This window comes from Lepidochelys kempii, chromosome 17, assembly GCF_965140285.1.
Source record: "Lepidochelys kempii isolate rLepKem1 chromosome 17, rLepKem1.hap1, whole genome shotgun sequence".
Classification (NCBI taxonomy): Eukaryota; Metazoa; Chordata; order Testudines; family Cheloniidae; genus Lepidochelys; species Lepidochelys kempii.
The window spans coordinates 13801083-13818475 of NC_136396.1; the positions used below are offsets into that span (position 1 = coordinate 13801083).

The 17393-nt window shown below is 40.4% G+C and overlaps 1 protein-coding gene across 3 annotated transcripts in view; it reads right to left on the reverse strand.

The window, feature by feature from the left end:
• GALNT17 (polypeptide N-acetylgalactosaminyltransferase 17) overlaps positions 1–17393 on the reverse strand; it is a 281455-nt gene that overhangs the window by 117051 nt on the left and 147011 nt on the right. The window contains exon 1 of one of the 3 annotated variants that reach the window (XM_073315117.2): positions 800–886. The exons of the other annotated variants lie outside the window; for them this stretch is intronic. The gene's annotated coding sequence lies outside the window, so the exon portion shown is untranslated. Of the gene's footprint in view, positions 1–799; positions 887–17393 lie in introns of those variants that run through there. 3 annotated transcript variants of the gene reach the window in all.

Here is a 17393-nt window from a genome sequence, read left to right on the forward strand (position 1 = left end):
ACACTGATTGGTTTGATATATGTCTTTAGAAGTTGGTCTAGAAAATAAAGATGGGATATTGTCAAATTACAAATCATATAGAGTGAGAGTCTTAAAAGCCAATCATGTAATGCTCTTAACACAATTTACATCATTTATGGAATTTGTGGTACTCTGTTCTTAGCATCATGAATTATTGTAAACACCACAAATGAGGTATGGATCCTTATTTTAGTCAATAGCCAATTTTAAAGCTGCTCACTGTATTTAACCCCAAAAGGCTCTTTATTTTCATTAATACCTAGATGTAAGCAAATAAAGAGTAGTGAACAATTTGACAAATTTGGGTCCTGATCTTGCAATGACATTCCTACTTTAAAATGAATTGTGTTAATTAAAATAAGGTCTAAAGTGTGATGATTTTAAATGCTGAATTTATTTTTAACTGTATAGATATTTATTTACATCTGCTCTTCATTCAGGTACTGATTCAGCAAAGCATAGGCTTAACATTAAGCACATGAATAGCTCTATTGACATAAATGGGAGAAATCACATGCTTAATGTTAAGCACATGTTTAAATGCTTTCCTGAATTTAAGCCGCAGCTTGTATGATTAACTTACACTGGCCTGTTTCTGGTCATTCTCATGTCCTAGCACAGTACTGCAGAGTTTAGCTTCAAAGTCTACAAGGGAATATTCAAATTAAACAAAACAGTTCATTGCAATTAATCACGAAACCACTTCCATTCAAATGAAGTTTTGTAAAGCTTTTTTTAGACTGCCAAACAAAAAAACCCCAGTCCTGCAAACACTTACACATGTAACTTTATTCATGCGAAGAGTCCCATTGAAGCCAGCGGGATCAGACCCTAAATTTGGATCCAGAGGGTCTCCAATCAATACAGTAATCTGCATAATGAGTGCTGCAGAGCTAATGTAGGAAGAGAAGGATTAAAACAAAAGAATGTGAACTATCAGACAGATGTGATGATGCATATATCAGGATAAGGTCTAGACTGTAGCAAGAGCAAAGTAAAAATAGGATTTTACAGCAGAATGATCCTATGTCCCTTATTACCTTTATTTTTCATATTGCGACATTAATCTAAGCACATTAGGATTTACCTAATTATTCCTACACTCCTGTAGGATGTATAGGGTGCTTTCCTCTTTCTGATGATAGTCTCTTCATTTGTTATATATGGCAAAGCAACAGACCATTCCTGCTTTCCCTCACCCCACCACCCCCAGTTTTCTCTGCGATTAAAAATAAAATTAAAACAAACAGAAGCTTTGGTGACATAATGCAACTATCATTACCTTTGCCTTAATTATTTCTTCTGTGTGAAATAACACTTGTGTCCATGGTATACATTAACAGCATCATTATTATGCAGCTGCAGTAGCTCGTGCCAATGGATGTCTGTTACTGGGGCTATTTGATCTGGAGCCACTTCATGGCACTCATGAAAGTTGTGAACAGTAACAGGACACGGATAAGATTATAAGTGTTCCTGGAAACTTGGTCCAGTCAGTAAAATTGCCAAACCATCGGCTCTCCTCTCATAACTGTTCACTGCTCTTTGAAACTAGAGGAATTCCAATCTTTGCTCTTTCCCAGGTGGCTTCTTTCTGCTACATTCATCCTAGCCCAAGGGAAAATCACAACTTTCTCTGGTAGAGCTCAAGCACAGAGACAGAATCAGACACTCTGAAGGAGGATTCTAAGCAGAACTGGTAGATGTATAATTAACAAAGATCTAAAGACAGCAATAACCTAATAAAACAAAAACTGGGCTGGAATTTATCACTTGTGCTGTTATTTACTTTTCAATTTTCCTTTTACTTAGAAAAATGACTCATTGCAATATCCCAAATAAAGAGCTAGCTTTTAGGGTGCCCAATGCATTCAAAGAAAAGGAGGCCTTTCTCTGCATTAACAATTGGAGTTCAGTAGTTAATAGCAGTAAACTGTCCCTGCAGCCAGGACTTGAACCCGCATCTCTGGACTCACAGTCCAACCCTACGAGCACATCACCTCCCAGGACCACATACAAATTATAACTCAGAGTTATAATGCAAATATCGCTACTTTTTCTTGTGTGTCAGAATCCTCCAGTGATGCTATTCAACCAAACAGAAAAGCTGCAAGGGTCCAAACACTGTGGTATTCAACTGGCATTCAGAGGATCTCAAATGTTTTTCCCATTAATTTAATTTAACAGGAAATAGCAAGAAGGCTTTTGGTTCCCATGGGGACAAGTGGACACACAGTAGAAATATTTCAAGGCAAAAGGAAACTTAAGCCAAAGTAAGAGGCCTGTGGCTACCCTTTTGTGTTATTCTACACAGCAGCTTTTCCTATTCCAATCAAATTTCCTGTGCCTTATATGTTAAAATAGGGCTGTTTTTTACACCTAGCATGTGCGTGCACATTTGTTTCAACCTATATTTGGTATTTGGTTTAGATGATTTTGATTTAAGTAGAAAAACTTCTTTTAACTTTTTAGTAAGGCAAAGTTAACACACTACATTGTATACTGCCTATTAATTATTCAGAATGCACTTAATATTCACAGAATCTGGCTCAAGATTCTGGCTTGCTGGCTAGGATCCCTCCTCCTCAGAGTAGGCTAAAAAGGGTGACAACATTTCTAAATACTTTTCTATTTTTGTAAGATTACCTAATTACGCATTCACAGTAGACTTGGCAGTAGGTCACTAATCATGTAATCACACTCTTCTACCCCATTTCCTCTTGACGCCACAGAACCAGTAGTCTAAACCAAATTCTAATCCTGCTATTTCAAAATAAATAAAAGTGCAACAACAAATATTTCCTTAATGGAAAAATTGCAACTCTGTAACACTGACCTTTTTACACCCAGGACGGTGTGAATTTAGTAGTAGTTCTTGTATACAAGCTCTTAAATCCTTCTGTTTGTTTGTATTACTCTTACTGGTGTTTATAAGTTTAGGCAGATATTCTGTTCAGGCACTGGCAGTTCACAGATGAGGCAGAAAGTTTTAGCTACTTTCCCAGTGGTTAACTAGAATTGTTGACTAGGTTTAAATTCAGTTGTTGACACCCATTATACAAATGTTTCTTGAGAGCAGAAATAGGTCCAAACCAAAATCCCAAACCTGAACATCTCTGAACTATAAAAAAGTTTATATCTAGATACCAGCTTTTCCAAACTTTGTGGCTGCCTTTCTCTTTATAATGAGCTGAACCAAATCCAAGAACTCAAATACTCCCACACTTGAAGGTTGTGTGGATTTGATCTTTGCGAGGTTGTTTGAAAATGATCAGGTACATTTCTCTGCCAGTCGATGCGGAGAATTGATCCAGGAGTCCCAATTGTCAGATACAGACATGAAAATGGGACAACAAAACTTTGCATTTGGATGTTAAAGTCAGCGCTTATGAGTGCAAATGCCCATTTTAGGTGCCTAAGTGTATATTAAGATACCTATGGTGAAATCTTGACCACACTGAAGTCCATGGGAGTTTTGCCATTGGTTTCAATCGGGGACAAGATTTCACTTGTTAAATACCAGATTTCAACATCTTATATAGGTATATCCACATTTGAAAACTGAGCCCCCCATATCTGAAGCAGATGCCTCCACCACCACTAATGGCATAATGTTTTCATTAAAGCAGAAACCTATCCTACCAAATCCTGATCTCAGTTACATAAATGCAGAGAACCTCCATTACCAACAATGGTGTTACTCTGAACTTACACCAGCAAAAGAGAGATCAGCATTTGGCCCATCACCTTATAAGGAACATATTAAAAACAATAGCTGCAGCATTATTCCCTATACTTTTATTAAGCACCTACTTCAAACAATATAAACAATGAGTACTGAACTCTTACTGGAATGTAAAAATTTTCTACAGCTGAGGCAGGATGTTGACTTTCAGTGGAATGTAGGCTCCTAACTCACTTAGAGGTAAAGTTTTGCACAGATCCTTTATGAGAGTCATGAACCACACAGAAGAACGCTGTTTTCTGCTGCTCCTAAAGCAGGGCTTCTAACTTTCAGTTCCTAGTAGGGTGTAGGTTTGGATTAGATTAAGTCCTTGCTGCCTAGAGAATTTATATTCAATACATTCACCAGCTCATTCCTATTTAAAAACATAGGGAGGCTGGAATTAGAGGAGCTTTGGGTTTGCTTTGGAAAACTCTCTCATCCACCTGACTCCATCATGGCCAAAGAAGGTGTCTCTGTCACTCTGCCCATCCCACACTGAGAATGATGGTCCTAGAACCAGAGTCACCAAAAGAACGAAATCAGTAAAGCCTCGAATGCAGCTGATTTATCCTATTGTTTCTGAACTGCAGCTGCGTTGTCATACAGTGATTTCACTCTGGTATTCTTTCAGTCTGGGTCCCCTCTAGTGAGCTATCAGAAGGAGCAGGCACAAATAGTGCTTTGTTTTGTTTTATCCTGAACAGGCATAAATGTTAACATTTGATTCAAACTGTCCCGTGGCTCACCTCTTTTTCATCAGGGGCTCTTTGAATGAGGCAAAATAATCATGATCCATCTATGTAGAGGCAAGTGCCAACAGCAACACCAAAACAATGGATTTACAACCATAGATGTAACTTAATTTTTATAGACGGTATTCAAAAGCAAGAAAAATGGGGATACTGAAGAAACACAAATCTACATTCAGGTGTTTCCCAAGACAGTTCAGCAAGGTTTTATTTGATCTGCTTCCAAATACAAAATGTCTGTGTCATCACATCTACCTGTCTACCTATCAGTTTGACACTGATGTAGTATATGAGTACCTTCCATGTAAAATAAATAGCAGTACTGAAGTCCCTATACGCCATTGTCAAGAAACAAACAAGGATTTTCTTCTCTTCCAGAAAACTGACTGGATGGCTGAAACAATTCCCTGTTGACTTCATCTGTACTTCTGGCAGATGTATGTTTTTTGTATACTGTCAGGCTTGGCAAATTATACACAAATGAATCCTGACTGCTGGTGGAAAGAAGCAGATGCTGATATTTGTTGGGATTTTTGTGGTGACTGTGTGATGACCCATCACAGATCATCATCAGGTTTTGAAATCTGGGCCTTCAGTACCAAAGCACAGACCTCCACCACTTAACATAAAGGAGTAACTCCATTAGCTGTCAGTAGTGGTAGACTTATCACCTATGTGGACAAGGCATAACATGAGTTTGGGGTGAAAATATGACACACTATTTACAAACATGTTACAAACACACACGATAGATAACGCTAAGTGGCAACAGGATGTCATAAGCCCATACACAACACTCAGCTTGTGGCCAGCTATGGTATATGCCTGGAGATAAAGCCTGTCTGGAATAGTCCCATGCTTGTCACAAGATCTTAACACAGATCTAGAAGAGATATTGGCTTCAATGCTGATATTACCTCAGACTTACACAACTGCTGAGAGGAATCTGGTGAGTTGACACTTTCTGTACTAAATCTCACTGAAAATCCACGGGAGATGGGTGCCTAACTGCCTTTTGTGCCATTAAAAACTTGGTTTACCCTGTCTACACTAGAGCTTGGCACTGCTGCAGCTATAGTGCTAGATGTAATCAGGGCAAACAGAGCAGACGGACTTCCCAGTGTTTAAACAGCACTGGGAACTTCTAAATGTAAATAAAGGCTACAAGGTTCTGAAATAAGATCAGGCTGGCTGGGTAACAAGAGATGCACTCCTTGCAAAAACAGAAAAAGAAAAACCCACAACACTCAGTAATGAACCTTTTAAAAGAAGATTAATTTGATAGTCAAAGAAAGCTGTTCCTTCCCTCAGGTTAGGAAAAAAAAAGGGAAGACGGATAAAGGTGATTGATCATTTCCTTTCATCACTTCAAGGAACAGGATGAATCTTTTGTTGCCATTGAATTCCCCTGCAGGTTTAGAAGCTTTTAAATCAATGTTATTAGGTTACTTGATTCTATCTTCTGTGTACTTTTCTGAGCTGTTTGCCATACTCTACTGGCTGGACCTGGAAGCAGGATTTTTTTAAGTCCACTGTTTGGTTCCATGGAGATTTAGAACCCATGGGGCGAATGAGGATTTATGATACGAATGTTTGTTATATATGGGCCTAGTTTACAGGCACTGTTAAGACAATAAAGGTTATTTTCTGTATTATCAAGGCACACAGTGTCAACATTTTCATCATGAGCCCCAAACTTCAGAGGCTCTATGACTTGGCCATAAAAACTGACCCTGGGCTGAACCTTGACACAAAGTTGCAGTCTTCATTTTAAATTGGTTTAGCATTTTTAAACCACATATATAAAAGAGAAGAGTGTGCTTTGGGATATCAGATGCTTTTTTAAAAAGCAACATCTTAAACGGAGACGAGATGCTACCATCGACCAAAGGACAACGGCAAGAAGGAACTCAGACTATGATTTATAATACTAGCGCATAGCTGAAGAGCCTTCCACTGGTAAATTATGTATATGATATACCTAAGGGCTTCAAGCAGTAACAATGGAACTTGCTTCTTCAGAAAATAACATCCTAACATTCTGTTCTGCACTGTATACACTCAGGAAATATGCAAAATGATTAAAAAAATTTTATGGAAAATTACTGCTATCAGCTAATTCTCTCTCCTATTGCCACTCTTCCCCAACGCCAACTGGTGTCAAAAACAAAAAGGCCCAAGTAGACTCCGGTCTAATGAGTTGTAAAATTTAATTAGTAAGATGGGATGCTACATCTGTATTTCTGGGGTGCAACCACAGAAAAGAAACCAACAACTGCCAGCTTTTTAAAGGAAGTTCTCCAACCGCCCTGGAATAAAGTGAGGGTCTACCGCAATGCCATAAAAGTGAAATTGAAGATAAATGAGCCCGAGGGAGATAAGTGCTTATTTTCAATGGGATTTGAACACCTAACTTCCTTATATTCCTGTGTAAACCTCAGCCTAACTCACTCACTATGCTGAGCTATTGAGTATAATACTGCACAGTGAACAAGACCTAAGACCAGTCCCTTCAGGGGATGACCTCTACACTCCGGGGAGGGAATAAGGACACAGTCCCGTAATGTTTTCAGTGCCCTTAGCTCCTACTCCAGTCATTCATCACTAGATCAAAAAGGGGGGAACATTTTCCATGAACATTTTCATGGAAATTCCATTCTTGTTGTGTTTCCCCCTCAAGAAATATAAAATTGTGTCAAAATGTTGTCTTTTTTACCTTTTTCCAACCAGATCTAGGGCTGATCAGAAAACAGAATTAATTTTGGGGGGAATTTTTTAGAAAAAAGCAATCCCTTTGTTGTGGTTGAAATATGAAGTTTCAACAAAAAAGGTAGCTGAAAAAATTAAAATTTGGTAAAATTTCAACCAGCTCTGCTCAGCACCAATCAGGTGAGTTTAGGATGCACAGGCAGTCTTCGCTCTGATTTTTTTGTTACTTTTCTTATGTCAAAGTTTGACTCAGACTCACAATTTATCAGACCACTCTGTTTTATTAGCAAAGCTGCTCTGCTAATACATTTAGAAGTGAGCCCCCCGAGTGGGGCTTGTGTCTCTTAATTTATAAAGCTTGCTGGAGAACAAGTTACAGAGAAGTTACAGACAAAAGAAGAAAAAGATTTTAGTCACCACCCTTCGAGATCCCTGAGACCAGTCACGTATCTTCAATTACCTGCCACCCTTAACAATCTCCTTTAACAGCTTCCAGTTAACTTAACTAATTGCCCTTCACACCTTCCATTCTGATGCCTGCTTCTTAGACGTGCTGGCTCTATCTTAATTGCTTCTCCATTCAAACGCTAACTGTCCCTAGGTGTGCTCCCTCAGATACTTGGTAACATGTTTTGGCATGCCCTCTCGTATACAATGTATCCAGCATGTCCCCTTATACAAGGCTATACAATGTTATACTTCCACACTTGAGAATTGCCGTTCTATTTCAATCAGATCATTGCTACTTGACATCTGAGTTGATGGCAACAGCACTGCATGTGGAGCAAAATGTTGGGAATAACTAAAGAGCATTAGTTATCTAAAAGCCTTCTTACAAATTAATGGCTTGGTCTATGCCTCAGTGGACATCTGGGACCAGATTTCCAAGAGTTTACTACCTCTCACTGTGGCCAGATTTTCAGAAGATCTTAGCTGCACTAAGGCACCTAAACCAGGGCCATATTTTCAAAGATGCTCAATGCCTAGTAGCTCCCACTGGGATGCTTATGGCCAGTTTCTCTGCTCTTCTGAAAACCTGGCCCATAATTCCCATTGACTGCACTGTGAATTGCCTAGGTTTATCTAAGAGCAAATCAGGTTTATGTCTTATCATAAGCAGAAAGGTATTTAGTATACACATGAATATATATTAAAAAATCACTAAATAAAACTGTTTGCTCCAGACATTTGACCTAGAAATCACATCTGTGTTCTTAGCAAATATGTACAGTACACTACATTTGTGTGACCAAAGATTTAATGCTTGCCACTCTCCCCTTAGAGCAGATGCTTTACAAAACTCCAGGGATATAAATAGGGCAATTATTTACTAAAGCCATATGTTGGAAGCACATAACATGTGCTTGGTTAACTTAAAAACCTTCAAATAACAATCATAATAATAGGACTGAACAGATCTCAGATTTAATTTATCGATGGAACTTTTTTGTTTGGGGCACTATGCATGAAAAACTGAAACAACATGTACACAACTTTCCCCTGCCCCCAAACCATCTTCTCCAGTAATATTGGTGAACTAGCGGGTCAGTCTTCAGGGAAAGCATTGAAGATGCCAGGAACTAAAGAGACCCAGAGGTTCCTCAGTCTTCTGTTGTGGAAATGATTTTACTGACCATTTGGGAAAGCGGTTGTGAAATGATCCCCTTTGTTCTGGTTGTGACATGACCCCCTTTTTGTAAAGAGAAATAAAAAGTACAGAGGAATGTGTTGGGAACAAGGCAAACCAGACGGAAACAGTACGGCTCCTGGATCACTGGTGTTTCAAGTTGAGGAGAGAAGGCGGAGGGAGACCTATCCTACAGAACAGAGCTGGGAGTTGTAACCCAAGGTCATTATTCCTGCAACAAAATCACCATGGCTCATTCTGAAGCGCACAGATTCTCTGCGCAGTTACCGTGTGACTGTTAATGCTAATAGGCATTAAATATACTGAAGTCAATGGAATTGCACTTGCTTATGCCAAGGGTAAAGTCTGGCCCAATGTTTTGAACTGTGCTGAGAGGAGAGGTAGGTGTGGAGGCCCAGTCTAAAGAGCATAAGCAAAAGGGCTTCTACAGCCCCAAGTTCAAGTCAACAGACTGATCATACATTACTGGCTTCTCTTTGTCCTGGCTACGATCACACCCAGAAAGCTGTTAACATCTCAGTCTTCCTGCAGTCCTTCCTAGCAGAGTCAGTCTCTTATGGGGTTCACATGTGCGCTGGGTTTGTGGCAATATCCCCAATGAGGGCAGATCCATGAGTAACAACGTCAGGATTTGGACTACAGAGATCCAGACAGGACAGTGTATTTCTATCCTGCCCACCAAGGCAGAGCTGTACCAAAATGCAAAATAAAGCTTCCCTATATACTGCTCACATTAAAGGGAGAACCTTCTCCCTTGCCATCTAGACAAGTATTCCGGCATTTCTCCATCTTAATGACTCTCTATTGCTTTTTCATATCTCATCTAAAAAAAAATCTCTATAATCTCTGAATGTCTCTTCCACTGGGATTATTTGTTAGTTATCTTTCTTCAGCGATCTGCAAATTCTGTGACGTTGTGGGGGGGAGGCAAGTTGTGGGGGGGGAGGAAAGTTGAATTTTATTGTTGGGGTGACCAAGAGCCCAAGAGATTCACCCCGACTCAATTATTTAAATGTCATTTTCATTATGCAATGCATTGGATGAACTTTGCTGCCCAAAAAACTTTGTCATACTAGTGGTGATTAATAAAATACAAAATTTACTTTATATGAAGTTACTTTTGATTTCTCAGATAGAATCCCCTTCCTTTCACTATTCTCCCCCCTTTGAAATTTCCTCCTTTTTGGGGGGCATGAAATAGTTCCCGTTTTTAGTTTTTAATTAAAAGCCAGCTCTGCCCTACATATGGGGCCATGGAAAGTACTGACTGCCCAGGTCCAGGAGCAATAGTGGCAGGAGGAAGGGAAATCAATACATTCACAACACAAACCTTACAAAGCTTGTGAGCAAAAGCAGGAAGAATATGGTAATGCGGTTTGAGATAGGCCCTTGTTCTATTTCTCAGGTGCCCTAAGGCAAGGGGGAAATGAATCCGGACTTGACATCCACATGGGAAGCATATGGTGAATAATTCACAATCCATCTCAAGATTTCATCGGGAAAAGAAAGCCTCAGCAATAAAGAACAGGAAAGTACAGTACCTATGGGCCTGAGCCTGCAAGATGATGATCCCCTCATCTGAGCTGCTGAGCAGCTAAAAATCCATTTAAGTTAATGTGAGCGGAGATTGCTCAGCACCTTTTTCCCCAATAGCAACTTTTCTGATGCATGCTGAGAGAGTTTAGCTTTCCTTGCTGTTGTCAAAGTACATTTTCAAGCTCACTGCCTAATTTCTTTCCCCCTCTCTCGTTTCAGAGGCTGCACACTCCGTACCTGAGCATGCAGCACTATGCATCAAAGAGGGATCTCTCGTGTGGCTCTAGAATATACTGCTCTCGATAAGAAAATCAAGATGCTTGATTTTAAAGTATAATTGTTATTAAAAAAAAATAAATTCTGCTTCTTGGGAACTCTGTACAGCAAAAAGAAAAAAACTGCTTGTAAGCCCAGAAACAAATGGAGTGTTTACAGCAAAAAATATTTTTACTCTGAAATATGCCTTAATTTATTATTGAGGGGGAAAAAAATGTTCAATGGAGCGTAGGTTCCATTTTCAAAAGTGAATTAGGCACCTAGGTCTAATTGATTTTGGGCAAGTTCTGTCAATTATCTATGCTTCAGTTTCCCCATCTGTAAAATGGGGATAATGAATCTCCTTTTGTAAAGCTCTTTGAATTTATGGATGGAAAAGCACTGCTTAAGAACTAGCTATTATCTTTAAGCCACCTTCTATTCTATTCTGGTTGTCATACTGCTCTTCCTACTGTAGAGCTGACTCCCTTCCAGATGTGTGTTAAGTGATGGTAATAGCATTTGTCACGTGCAATTCTTTCATTTTTTTCCCTCCATGGCGCTATGAGGGGATCAAGGCATTATGCTTCCCCATGATCCTGCTCTGGCTGTGAGGGGTTGGTGCTGAATTGACATCTGGAACAAATTAAAGCAGCCATATGGCTGCTCCGACTTACAAGTAGAAAAGTCCTTCATGGTCCATTCTGCTTGACAATGATCGGTGGAGTGCACCATTCTCTGGTCTCCCCTCATAACACAGATCTGTCTCCGCTTAACGCAGCAAGCCCTGATACATCTTCTACACCAGTTTTATGCCACCCCGGTTCTCCCCTTGCTGGGAGTATCCTCAGGTGCCCTTTTCGGGCATCTTTAAGGACACTTTGTGCTGTGCCAGTGTGACAAAGCAACCTTCAGCCAGATTCTGATCTCAAGTTATACCAGTGCAAACCCAGACGCTACTGATTTCAAATTTCTTCCTCCAGCTATATTCCCATATAACTGCAATCAGAATCGGACCTCTCTCGTTTCAGAGGCTGCACACTCCGTACCTGAGCATGCAGCACTATGCATCAAAGAGGGATCTCTCGTGTGGCTCTAGAATATACTGCTCTCGATAAGAAAATCAAGATGCTTGATTTTAAAGTATAATTGTTATTAAAAAAAAATAAATTCTGCTTCTTGGGAACTCAAAAGTGAATTAGGCACCTAGGTCTAATTGATTTTGGGCAAGTTCTGTCAATTATCTATGCTTTTCGGACCTCTTAGCAGGGTCCAAGATCAAGGCCAACAAATTGGAAAGAACTATTTCAGCGCTTCCTTGGGGAATGATGTTTTATAGGGAGATAGCACCACAGCATAAGATTTTCCTCCATTCTTAGCAAATGGGGTTGTGGCAGTGCTCACTGCTTTTCATTTGAATGAAATAAATGAAAACTCACTTTGCTTTGCTGAACTTCTTAAATCTGTCTCCTACCAGGTAGGATGCCTTTAGTACCATGGGAGCAAAAAAGGCAGAAATACTAGTCTTCGCTGGTGCATTGCGAAAGTGTGTTGTGTAGCCAGTCTACTATCATGGAAGTAAAATGTTCTGCCTGTTTCATTTGTGACTCCTGTTATGCTGGTGGTGTGGAATACAGCTTTGACAAGCTGTTTATGGGATACCTGACAGTCTCTCTGGCTCACTGCATCAGGGCCCGAGAGACTTAGTTCAGAAGTGACAAAGATGCCTTGTACACAGTCACAAAATGAGCCTCATGCATTATACATGGCAAGCAGGCCATGTTTCTTTGAATCCATTATACTAGTTCAGTCAGCACAGTTCCACAAAGAGCAGGTCATGTCATTCTATGACATACAGCATTTACTTTTTAAGTGTCCAGCTCTCACATCAGTACAGCAGAGTGGACCATCTGTAGCACTTCAGCAATCTAGTGTCGATGTGCAGCTTTAGCTCTGGAAGTCTTTGGAAGTTGTAAAATACATTTTTTTCCTCACTGCATCCTTCTTTTGATTTCTTCATCACATCTTCGCTCTGATGTTATTACACCACCCAAACAGGGAACCCTATTCACTCATTCCACCACTTGACTGCCAAGATGTAGATGTGACCTACCTTGTGCCTCACTGTGTTAACTTATTACTGTCACTATGTATAGTGCCTAGCAAAAGGGGATCTTGTCTGGGATCTGTAGGCATTCCTGTGATATAAATTAAATAATAAATAAAAATAACTCCAGAGAAGAAAACAACTAGGATGAAGGTTTTTTAAATGTATTAATCATAATTCTTCATCTTTTTGTGGAAAAAGTGAACGGACCAGAATGAGGCTCAACCAGTGAACTTGAAAATAAAGGCCTGGGATTCTCATGAGGAAATTAAGAAACTATGATCATGGGAACATTTTTCAGCAGATACGATGCTTTTATATACCAGCTGTTACGATTTTAGATCAGCTATAAAAGCAACTAATGTTTTCAGTTGATAATGTTTGTAGTTTTTAAGAGTGTTTTATGTAGTTATAAGCTAATGTTGGCTCATATGACTCACATTGCCTTTAGTGAAATTCTTCTTCTTTAGGAAATAAATGACATACCTGATTCATCTCCTGTTACAGTCCACAGCTTTTTCCCCCAAGTACACATGGCCCCCTGACAGAGTTCTCAGCAATTAGCATTCACTAGTGGAAGCTAGATAAAATCTAATGAGCCAGATCCACAGCTGGTGTAAAAAACAATGGATCTATGACAGTTTTGACCAGCAAGAGATTTAACCCACACAATTTTCCGCAAAGAAGATTCCTCATAATGACCATCACTCAATTGCTTTGTGTGACATTTCAAAGGCAGTGTACACAATTGACTACACTTTTCTCACCCTATACCTGCCCTCCAAATCTGGGCAACAGATTATCATGAATGTAGGAGGCCAACCAAATATTCAGTTGCCTGTTGTACTCATTTGCCAGAAGGATTCTTAACAGATGTCATACTTGGTGGGATATGGAGAGACGTATATGTGTCAAAGTCCCTTGTTCACCAGCAGTCTCAGTCAGTCCTCCCATTCACTGCCCCAGGTGCCACTCCCTCAGTTGCTGGTAGGGGAACACAGGCCTGCCTTCTAGTCTGGGTTCTGGCTCAGGGACTCTCTAAATAGCAGTTCCTTTCTGCATCTTGCTGCCTTTCCCTGAGCCTCTTCCTTACCTCTTGGCTCTCCTCACTCTTCTGGATTTGCCAGCCTCTCAATTCCCTCCTTCCAAGGAACAACCGTGGGCTACTTGTCTCTATAGATCCCGAACATCTCCCTCCCCCCGGGGCAGACTACTTCCCTTCAGCCCCCCCCCCCATGCTTCCAATTTCCTGTCTTTATATAAGCCCCCTGGTCCTACACAGGTGAGCTACCCCTAATTAGAGCTTTCCTCCCAGGCTTAATTCTCCCAGATTGCAGCCTAATTGACTGATTGGGCCCACTTGGCCCAATTCAGCTCTTTGCAGTGCCAATAAGGGGGGTACACCCCATCACAGTATGTCATGAATGAAAAAAAATTAGCCCCCGGTGGCCATTTGATCACCTTTGAAAAACAACACACAATTCAGCATGACTGAAATCCTCCTTTCAGGAGATGCCCAGCACTGGGATAGCAGCACGTTTACACAGCAGGTCTGAGATATACCAACAAAGGTGTAGGATCCGGCAGCTGCCTGCACTATGCTTAGTTTTACACTCTCTCTTCCCTCACTTTGACAAGCATGAATTTCCTTAAGAACATTACAGAAAACACAGGAAGCCATAGACTCGGAGCGGGGGGAAGAACATGACGGTGACCTTTAACATAAAAGTTCAAACCTACCACAGCACATAAGCAGTCAGGGAGCAATTCCAAACCAAGAGTCTGATCTGGAATGGTGCTGACCATCTGCAACACCTGTTGACTTCAGTGAGCATTGCTGGTGCTCAGCTCCTCTCAGGACCAGGCTGTGAATGGTCTCTATGATAGCCTGTGCCACGAATCTCGAGCGATTTCGTTGAAAAAAAAAATGAAGGTTGTTTTCTCAATTGCTTCTGCATAGCATGAAAGATTATGCTGTCCTATTTTAAAATAAGAATGCCACTACTTATTTACCCAAGTGCGGAATCATGCATACTGTGCTAGTTAGTTAAAGCTCAATGGAAAAGTAAATCCTTAGGAGCAAGAGCATGGGACAAAAATAGATCAATTGATTTGTGAAGACAAGGTGGTTTGTTTTGAGCCTTATTTATTATTCTAGAGTACTTGAACCAGGTAGAAATTCCACTTCATTTTCTTTTACAGCTTCCATTTGTAGCTAGAGAAAATAGATCAGTGAGAAAAGAGAAGTGGTACATGATCTTGAGAGATTTTGCTTCAGAGGAAAGAAGTACTTGGGGCACCTTAGAGACTAACAAATTAGACTCATGGGTTCCAGCATTAGGACTATCCGTCCACAGCTTCACTCTCAGATGGGATTAGACTGTATGACACATTTGTTGTCTAGTGTTAATAATGAGCACAACACATGTACTGTGTGGCCAATGCTACCCCTGGGCAGGCAGACACAACTTCCTCAGAAGTCAGCAGAGGTTTGCAGGCAGTATGGGACTGGCAGACAGACACATATATAAAGCTGAAGGCAGAATTAGGCTCAGCAGGTTTATTAGTGGGGTGGGCATTGCATCTACTAAGGAATTTTATGAAGAGGTATTGCTCTCTCTCCAGACACATACAGCTAAGAGGTGACTAAGAAACATGGGACCAAATTCTGCTGTGACTCATGCCACATGTAACCCCACTGACACTGATGGAGTTACGTGGAGTGTGGCAAATCACGGTACAAACAATAAATGCTTCATCTATCACACATCTATGCCTCACACTGGAGGAACTCTGGGCTAACTCATGGCTCGGTTACACTGTTGCAGCCCCACTGAAGTCATACAGGTTATGCGATTTTTAACTGAGGCTAGAACTACTCCCACTGAATTTGCACAGGTCAAAAGGAAGGCAGAATTTGGTTTTTTATTACAAAATCCTATCTGCAATCATGCAGTAATGCTCCATAAGACAGGGTCTGTCTTGGCTGGAAAAGTGAGACTTCAAAAGAAGTTTAAACAACAAAGACACTTGAAAAATGACAATCTGATTAGAAGCTATAGTTACAGTTCTTTTAATGAAATGCACTGCTTTATTTCTTAGTCCTTAGTCTAGACTGCATGATTACTTCATAGCTGTAGTTCTTTGTTCCTCATTTACTACGGAAGACATGAGAAAGATATTTTTTCCTTTCTCATCACTAATATACACATTAAAAATCATTATCTAAATACATTTAGTGTAGCTGATGCAAAGAAAGGGCACTGATGCTCTTAGGAAAATTTTTACCTACTGCAGCCTTCATCCACATGTCTCAAAGCACCCTACAGACACAAATTAATCCTCTGTGAGGTAGGTATTCTTATACCTCAGGAGAAACTGAGGCACTGAGACAAAGTGACTAGCCCAAGTTCACAGAGCTAGTCAATAGCAGAGATGAGACCATAACCCCAGAAGTTCTGATATTGAATCCTTTGCTCTCTAAACACTCAGCCACACTTGGAAATCTTGTTGTTCCAACCACTTTGGTGAATGCAGCCTCAGCACACTAGAAGATGAGTGCAATACAATAAAGGGAACTTGAGCTTTTCTTTATTTGCATGCTGCTCATTCGGGATACCTGAACTCTAGTATAAAAACATATTTAAAAGCAGCAAAGACCTGCGCTGTTTTTCTAGTGGCAAGGAAATGATTCCCCAAAGAATCAGAAAAAAGCCAAATATCTCATCCAATTACAAAATGTGTACAACATTAGATCACATAGCTATTTAATTGTCAACTACAGGCTTAAATCAGACAAGAGGTTCAGACCATTTCATACTGCAAGCAACTTTGAAAGATAAATGTGCTCTATTTGCCATTTTAATAAACTTCATTTCTGTAAAGACTCTTGTTATTTATTACAGACTGAAAGGGAATGATAGAGACAGATGGAGAGACCAGAAAGCCATTCTACAGCTAAAAAGAGATTAGGCTGGCAAAAAGTTAGGGGGCTCAAAACTAAGGTAGTAAGTCATATAGGAAAGACCACCAGGGCCCTACATTTAGATATAGCATAACTAGAGAAGTGGCTTAGCCAGTACAATGAAGTTGAAGGTCACGACACTGGAGGAAATTCAGAAACGGAGCTGGATTCTAACTTTGCAGCACACACTCATCTTTGCAAAATAAACGCCTTAAAACACATTGCAAATAACATCTTGAGCTCTTAGGTCTAGATGCACTGCAAGGTCCAGGCTGGCAGAAGATGTTGTGGACTAAAGCACAGGACACATCAGTGCTGGAATACCCTCTAGATGGGAGCTGTTCTGGGAGGTTGTTGCAACAGAAACAGGTCATTGTGGCACTCATCGCAGGCCTTGTCTACACTTGCAGTGGCGTGTATTGTTCGCCGCAGTGAAAGGCAAGCTGCATTCACACAGCGATGTGTAGCTACCCATGGCAGTGAAAGGCTCTAATGGGGGGAGGCAGTTGGGAAAATGCTCCAGCAGCAGGACCCTACAGTGCAAAAAAGAGCAGTGTACATTTAGGAAGCACTGCTTGGGTGAGTAGAGAGCCATGTAGGGTACATATCCTAGGGTTCTGGCATGTCTGAGCTTGCCTAAGCAAAGCCTCATCATCTACACTGCTGTTTATACCCAT